Raw genomic sequence first — 8,271 nt, 5'->3', positions numbered from 1 at the left:
ATTGGAGCAAAGATGGCCCGGGTGCTGGGGATGGCTCCTTGGCCTCTGCCCCAGGCGCTAGAGTGGCTCTGGTCGCAGCAGAGCGACGCCCCAGAGGGGCAGAGCATCGCCCCCTGGTAGGCAGAGCGTCACCCCCTGGTGGGCGTGCCGGGTGGATCCTGGTCGGGCGCATGCAGGAGTCTGTCTGTCTCTCCCCATTTCCAGCTTCAGAAAAATACAAAAAAAAAGTAAATAACAGTTAAATTTGATCTCTCAGTCAAAGAAGCATTACTTTAGTCAGAAAATAGCAGAAAAAAGTTCCTGTCATATGATGATAATGCACATATTGTTTGTGATGATAAAGATTATATAACAAAATTAAATGTTATTTGAAACAATATACTTCAATGTTCTTAACCTCAGTTTTGTCATCTAGTAACAAACTATAGAAATGATCCCGGAAAGTATAGTCTTAGTTTTGTCATCTATAAAATGGTAATATTAAAATAGATAAGAGCAACTAATAAATCCCATCATACACAAATATGCATCATTATCTCAGTGTCCACTATTTTTGTGTGTGGAGTTTATATTTAAGACATCTCTTGATTACAAATATGTATAACCCTAATTTGCAAAAAATAAATGGGAAATAATTTTAGAGCTTATTCTTATATAAATATAATATATTTTTATTAACTTGTAATACTACATTAAGATAGGATGAATAATTTAAAAGACAAAAGGAAGGAATTCTTTCCTTTTGCAAAAATGCTTTGATGGACCTGGATATTACTATGCTTAGTGACATAAGCCAGTCAGAGAAAGACAAATACTATATGATTCCACTTATATGTGGGATATAATGAATAAAATTAATGGATGAACAAAACAGTAACAGAGGTATGGACACATAGAGCAGATTAACAGCTGTCAGATGAGAAGGGTTTGTGGGAGACTCAATGAAAGAAAGTGAATAGATTAACCAAAATACATATATACATAACACATAAACACAGACAACAGTGTGATGATAGCCAGAGGGGAATACAGGTAGGAGCTAGGTGGAGGTTGGCAAAGTTGGGAAGGGGTTGGAAAGAGACATTGCTAGGGGTAGAAGGCACATGATGGCGTGAGCAGATGGTGGTTTGTTGAGTTGTATACTTGAAACCTGTATGGTTTTGCAAATTAGTGTCATCCCAATAATTTCACTTTAAAAAACTTAGATGATCTCTCCAACACCCTGGTTTTTAGTTCCTTGAACGCTTTTAGTTCAGTAATCTTGTTCTTCATTTTACTTTAGACCACTGTCATGGTCAAATCACAGATCATGCCAATACTAAGAGATGAAATCACCATTTCAATTTTGAACATATATTTTGTGACTACCTCCTCCCCATTTTTTCAGCACACTTTTTCTATCAATACAAATAGCTTCAAAATATTTTAACTAATAATCTTACTAACATTTAACTGTTTCCTACACATTTGATGATATCTCTTCCTTCCTTGTTTCCCTTAAATTATTTCCTCAGCCTGACCAGACAGTGATGCAGTGGATAGAGCGTCGGACTGGGATGCAGAGGACATGGGTTCAAAACCCCTAGGTCGTCAGCTTGAGCATGGGCTCATATGGTTTGAGCATGGGTTCAACCAGCTTGAACATGGGCTGGCTAGCTTGAGCATGGGGTCACTAGCTTTAGTATGGGATCATATACATGATCCCATGGTTGCTGGCTTGAACCAGAGGTCACTTGCTCAGCTGGAGCCCCCTCACCCACCCACCCGGTCAAGGCACATATGAGAAAGCAATCAATGAACAACTAAAGAACCACAACAAAGAATTCCTGCTTCTTATCTCTCTCTCTATTCCTGTCTGTCTGTCCCTGTCTATCCTTCCCTCTGTCTCTGTCACACAAAAAAATTCTTTCTTCAATCATTATAATTTCTTTCTGCTTATGTCTCTCTATTATTCAAGAAGGCTAACTTAGCAAAACTACCACCTATTTAACTTTAGTTCTTTACCTACCCTCTTCCTACATCTTTGTGGCCTTGTATGGCTGGAATAAAACACAATGACAGGTGGTGATGCAAGGTGAAACATGAAAATGGTGGAAAAGTCAGGCTCCAGTTGGCCATCTGGGGAAAAGGAGCTGTGCAACAGCACAAGTGTGTTGCTTTGCTGTAACAAAAATATTATATTATAAGAAAATAGAGCCTGACCGGGTGGTGGCACAGTGGATAGAGCATTGAGATGGGATGCAGAGGACTCAGGTTCGACACCCCAAGGTTGCCACTTTGAGCGCAGGCTCATGATTTGAGCAAAGCTCACCAGCTTAAACCCAAGGTCACTGGCTTGAGCAAGGGGTTATTCGGTCTGCTGTAGTCCCCCGGTCAAGGCACATATAAGAAAGCAATCAGTGAACAACTAAGGCAGTGGTTCTCAACTTGTGGGTCACGCGACCCACAGGTTGAGAACTGCTGAACTAAGGTGTTGCAACGAAAAACTAATGATTGATGCATCTTATCTCTCTTTATTTCTGTCTGTCTTTCCCTATCTATCCCTCTCTCTGACTCTCTGTCTCTGTAAAAAAAAAAAAAAAAGAATACAGAGCACCTGCGTGGAGCTAAATAATTCTTTAATTCTCATAACAATATGGAAAAAAAACCTTATTTTACATCAGCTACTATTTTCCTTGTAACCTGAATTTTAACCAGAATTAGTTTTTGTTAAGTCTCTTCTAACATATCTGAAGGAGTAGTGATATTTACAGATAGGATAACTGACCCATGAGATAAAAAAAAATTAGCACCAGTAAATTGTAAAGCCTACATAATAATCCCACAATGAATGGATTTTTTTATGTCATCAGTAGCCATGTAGATTTACTGTTTAGAAATTCTAGTTACTGAATTCCTGATGTTATTTGGATTTCTTTGAGCCAAATTTCACCATAATGGACATGAACAAAATGACCTCAAAGTTTTGAATAGTGATTTACTCAAATTGCAAGAGATAAATTCAAGTTATGTGAACATGTTTGTGATGCATATCTATTTAAAAGGGTTGGGAAAAAAGAAAATCTGATGTTCCTTTCCTAGTCTAATTACAGTGCTCTTTCTCCTTGAATCACCACAGGATATTAAAAAGCAGTGTTTAATTTCCCTGAATTTTGTGTTGTCACACAAAATTTTCCTCTTTTTCTAATGTTTCATCTCTATTCTTCTGTTGGTATTTCTCCCTTTAAACTTTTCATCTTCCTTGAACCTTCAGAGAACACTATTTTTAAAAATATTATATTATTAAATACCAGGTTTCCTATATTTTCTAGTGATCTTCAAAGCCCCAGTCATTCAAAAAATGTAGCGAACATATTTTCTCTCTGATTTTCACCTGCTCAATAAAGGAGAAGCCTAAGTTGTGGGACTGAACCTGCTAACTTTGGGTAAAGCTGGGGTTTGAAGTAGGGGTGCTACACAGAGATATGTATTATACTTTGAAAATGACCAACTTTGTGTGAGATTTGAAGCTTATATAATTTTAAAATCAACTCAAAATTATAAATACAAAACTGGGTATAAAGTTAATATTTGTTTAGAAAAGTAAAATAAAAAATAGTTTTAAAAGTTGACAAATACCTCAAACATAAAAAATATCCAGAAACAAAGTGATCTTATCAAGATGATCGAATAGGAAGTCCTAGTCTTTACCTTTCCACAGCAACATGAGTTTAACAATTGTATACAGAGAAGATAGAGTTAATATGGTAAAATAGTTAATTATCAAACACTTATAACAAATATAATATTGTATGTTAACTGTAATTTAAAAATAAAAGAATAAAAATGTTAAATGTCAAAAGTTATGGATAAAAAATAGCTTTTAAATAGTAAGAGAAAACCAACTAATTGCATACTTAGAGGCCCCCATATGACCACCAGCTGAGTTTACAACATAAATTTTAGGGTGAGAAGGAAAAGGGAAGAAAATACTATAACTAATAATATTTTACCAACAAGATTTACATTCAGAATTGAAGGATAGATAAAAGAGTATCTCAAACAAGCAAAAGTTAAAAGGATTCATTACTAGTAAACAGGCAGTATAAAAAAATGTTAGAGAATTTTTTTCATTGATCTGTTCTGTTGTCTATTTGTCTCTGTTTTATTTATTTTCACTCTCATTTTTATTATTTTCTTTCTTCTACTGACTTTGGGCTTTATTTGTTTTTCTCTTTCTAGTTCCTTTAGATGTTTATGGTTAGATTGTTTATTTGAGATTTTCCTTGTTTCTTGAGGTAGGTCTGTATTGCTATAAACTACCTTTCTTAGTATTGCTTTTGTTGCATCTCACAGATTTTATTATGTCATATTTTTGTTTTCATTTGTCTCCATGTTTAAGCTCTACATATTTATGATTTTTCATCTTTCTTCTTGCAATTGATTTCTAGTTTCATACTGTTATAGACAGAATATATGTTTGACAGAATTTCAATATTCTTAAATTTATTGAAATTTTAAATTTGTTGTTTTGTGACCCAAAATATGGTCTATCATTAAGAATGTATTATATATACTTAAGAAAAATGCATATTCTGTTGCTCTTCAGTGAAATGTTCTGTATGTATCTATTAAGTCTATCTGACCTAATGTGTCATTTAAGGTTGATGTTTCCTTGTTGACTTTCTGTCTGGAGGATCTATCCATTGGTTACCATTTCTTAATATTATTGTGGTGCTGTCAATTTATCTTTATAGGTCTGTTAAAAATTGGTTTATGTATTTTGGTGCTACATAGAAGAAATAATGCACAACTAAAGTGATGCAACTATGAGTTGATGCTTCTCACTTTCTCTCCTTCCTATCTCTCTCTCTCCCAAAACTATAATAGCATAACTAACAATACAGGATTACTCATGGTAATTACATTCCTTAGTCTTATCATTCTGGAAAATTGTAATAACTACCTTTAACATATTTTTCAGTATTTACCTAGAGGCTGGGTAAATAGAAAATGAAATACACAAAAAAACCCAGATTTTATAAAAGTTGTTTTTTAAGGTGTCTTTTTATATAATATATACATAATATTTTTAATTGGGTTCAAATTTTTAATTATTCAAATTGGTATCTCTAGCTATCATCTAGGTCTCTATATATCTATAGATATACTGTTATTTGCCTAGTGTATATGTTCATATGTAATCTAAATTTAGAAAACAAATAACAAATTTATTCCAATTTAAAAATTTTAAGTATTTGTGTGTGTGTGTGTGTGTGTGTGTGTTACCTTGGAAGTTCTGATTTGGGCTGTGTGGTTCAACAAATTTTTAATTTAATAGGGATCCCATAGATAATTCCCATAACCAAAAAGTTGGGGATATCCTGAGCTAAGCAATACACACAAAACAAATCAAGTTGCCTGTAGAAGTATAGTAGTTAACACAGAAATTCGGTGACTTCTAACTATATGAACTCATTCAGAGTAAAATATTTTGTAGGCACCATACAAGATTTGAATGTCTTGACTTCTTGCTGAACTAATGGTTTGGAAAAAGTCCCATTGATTAGTCTATGTAGTTAACACAGCATACAAGAGTAAAGCTAAAATGGAGAACAGGTGTATTCACCTTCAAATGCAAAAAGTAGAGCTATCAGAAGTAGAAGGAAGAAAAAAAAAATCAAATAACAGCTAACGAACCCTGAAGACTTCCAAATGCACTTTTAAATCTATACCACTAAATGGAAATAGATAAAATTAATGGCATATTTGGAAGTACACAGACAGATCGTTTTAGAAAAAATATACTCATTTCTGATTTTTTTTTTTACAGAGACAGGGATGAAGAGAGATGAGAAGCATCAATCATTAGCTTTTCATTGCCCATTGCAACACCTTGTTCATTTATTGCTTTCTCATATGTGCCTTGACTATGGACCTTCAGCAGACCGAGTAACCCTTTGCTCGAGCCAGCGACCTTGGGTCCAAGCTGGTGGGCTTTTGCTCAAACCAGATGAGCCCGTGCTCAAGCTGGCAACCTCGGAGTCTCAAACCTGGGACCTCTGCATCCCAGTCCGATGCTCTATCCACTGCGCCATCACCTGGTCAGGTTGGTTTTCCTTTTTAAGCTACAATTATTTGAAATCCTTCTGGTTCATCAAAGACCAAATATTTTCATAGTTCAGTCCTCTCTTATCCCCATCCCTTTTTCTTTCCTTCTGTCTTTCATGTATCTTTTCTTCCTCCTTTTCTCTTTGACTATGTATCTGGTGTATAATAATTACACAGCAGGCAGTTAAAATTATTTTTGCATAAATGAATAGATGGGTTACTATAATATAGAATTGGGGCTTAGTCAAAAAGAAAAAAATGAATCTAATAGTCTTACAGTATAACAGCAATATAAAATGATATATGCATATGTAATTTTATAAATTAAATCTAAAGAAATCTTTAAATGATACATACAATTGCATAAATAAGACTGATTATTTCTATCACCCAGATGTAGAATGACTTTAAGCAGTAGACACCATTTGGACTGCATTGTACAGAGGACAAAAAGATTAATAGGTGAAGTATGTAGATTGTGTACAGCTCAGAATTGTTTCTTGTTCTTTGGCCTTTGTTCTGAACAGTGAAGAAATTTAAAGCAGGGATACAATCTCTCAATAAAGCTTTTACTCTACCTTGCAAGAGAGTGAACAAGGTGCATCAGAGTGACATCTCAGATAATTCTAACCAGTTATATCAGAAGTAACTTCCTGAAATTCTGCAAATCAGGACATAGCTTTCACATCTACAAAAGTGTTTTTAGTCTGTATAATCTCTTCTCCTACTTTCGGAGTATTTTCCCCACTATTAGTGCCAACACTGTTTTTACTCAAATCTTCATGCTCTCAACTTCACATATTCAATTACAGATGTGCAAATTCTTTGAACATGAATATTAAAATCAACACCGGCATTATAAACTACCTTATTCATTATAACACATATAGAGATACTCAGTCAGCAGGTAACTATTCCATAAAAATTTACTTAACCCAATATTGAGGCAGTGAGTTTTTAGCCTACCCCATTGACATCTTGTAACTGACTCCTCCTCTTGGAAAAATCAACTCAGGACTAAATGAAGAGGAGTCTATAACCAAGGATTCACAGAAAAAGCCTCATGGAGACATTCCCTCCTAAGAGACCCAGAACCAACACATCCAATGACCAGCCTCACTACATTAGAGAAAGACCTAGTGAACATATCGAATGGGAGAGCTCAGCAGGCACCAAGCCCAGCTGAGGCAAACTCTGTTTTCTGTGCTCAACACATGCACAATAACTGGTATACATTGGATGATGTAGAGCCTCAAAGTTAGCTAGCCCAAGACCTACAGACCTAAGTTCTACAGTAGAAAGGTAGAGAGGCTTAGAGCTCAGACATTCCAAGTGTGAATTCTTTGGTGCCTATTCTTCAGACTAGACGAGGTGTTTAGACACCATCTAGGGAAATGTTCACAATCAGATCCAGTAGAAGACTCTCTTATTCTTCCTGCCAGAGACCAGGGACTCTTCAGCTAAAATAACTTCTGCAGAAGAAACAATCAACCCCACCCAACCTGAACCTGCTGCTCATTATCCTGGGAGAAATAAAATTAGAATATACAGCAGTAGCTGAGTGATTAGACACTAGAATAGAGGCCACTTTCCTCATACTGAGCTCCTGATCAAGAGACCTCCCAAGTAGGGGATCCCCCTATGTCATCATTCCAACCTCAGCTGCCCTGACCCACTAAGCTGGTTACCTATAAAGGGGTTAATAAGATGAAGACTATCTGAAACCACTCTATAGCCTTTCTAGAGAAGACTCAGCAGTAAGATCATGCAGCTGCAAGAGTAGCTGGAGCAGCTGAAAAGTAGAGAACTTGGACCCTTTAATGGAGCTGATGTCAGCTCTAAACAGGTGGAAGTTGATCCTTATACATAAATTGACCCCCTCCCACACTCACCCAGGCACAGAAAACACAGACACAAACAATGAATAAAGTAGTAGCTACAGACAGGTAGCCTACGGTGGGTTACAAACAATATGTGGCATCAACCTGCACCTGAACCCCACCCAAGGAGACTCAGAACCAACAACACCAATAGTGGGTGATAGACCACACCATCACTAGATTCAACTCACCACACATGTGGCACCAGGTCTTGCTGAAAATAATTATGTCCTAAATACAGACATGGCACAGCATTTAATACACGTAATCAAGGTTGACCCTTAAAGCCAACCAACCTGAA

The 8,271-nt window shown here is 36.0% G+C and overlaps 1 pseudogene; it reads right to left on the bottom strand.

Moving 5' to 3' along the window:
- Positions 1-373: 373 nt before the first annotated feature.
- LOC136317926 (small nucleolar RNA U3) lies at positions 374-453 on the bottom strand (annotated as a pseudogene).
- Positions 454-8,271: the final 7,818 nt, after the last annotated feature.

Source organism: Saccopteryx bilineata, chromosome X (genome assembly GCF_036850765.1).
Source record: "Saccopteryx bilineata isolate mSacBil1 chromosome X, mSacBil1_pri_phased_curated, whole genome shotgun sequence".
NCBI lineage: Eukaryota > Metazoa > Chordata > Mammalia > Chiroptera > Emballonuridae > Saccopteryx > Saccopteryx bilineata.
This window is presented reverse-complemented; position numbering and strand designations above follow the sequence as displayed.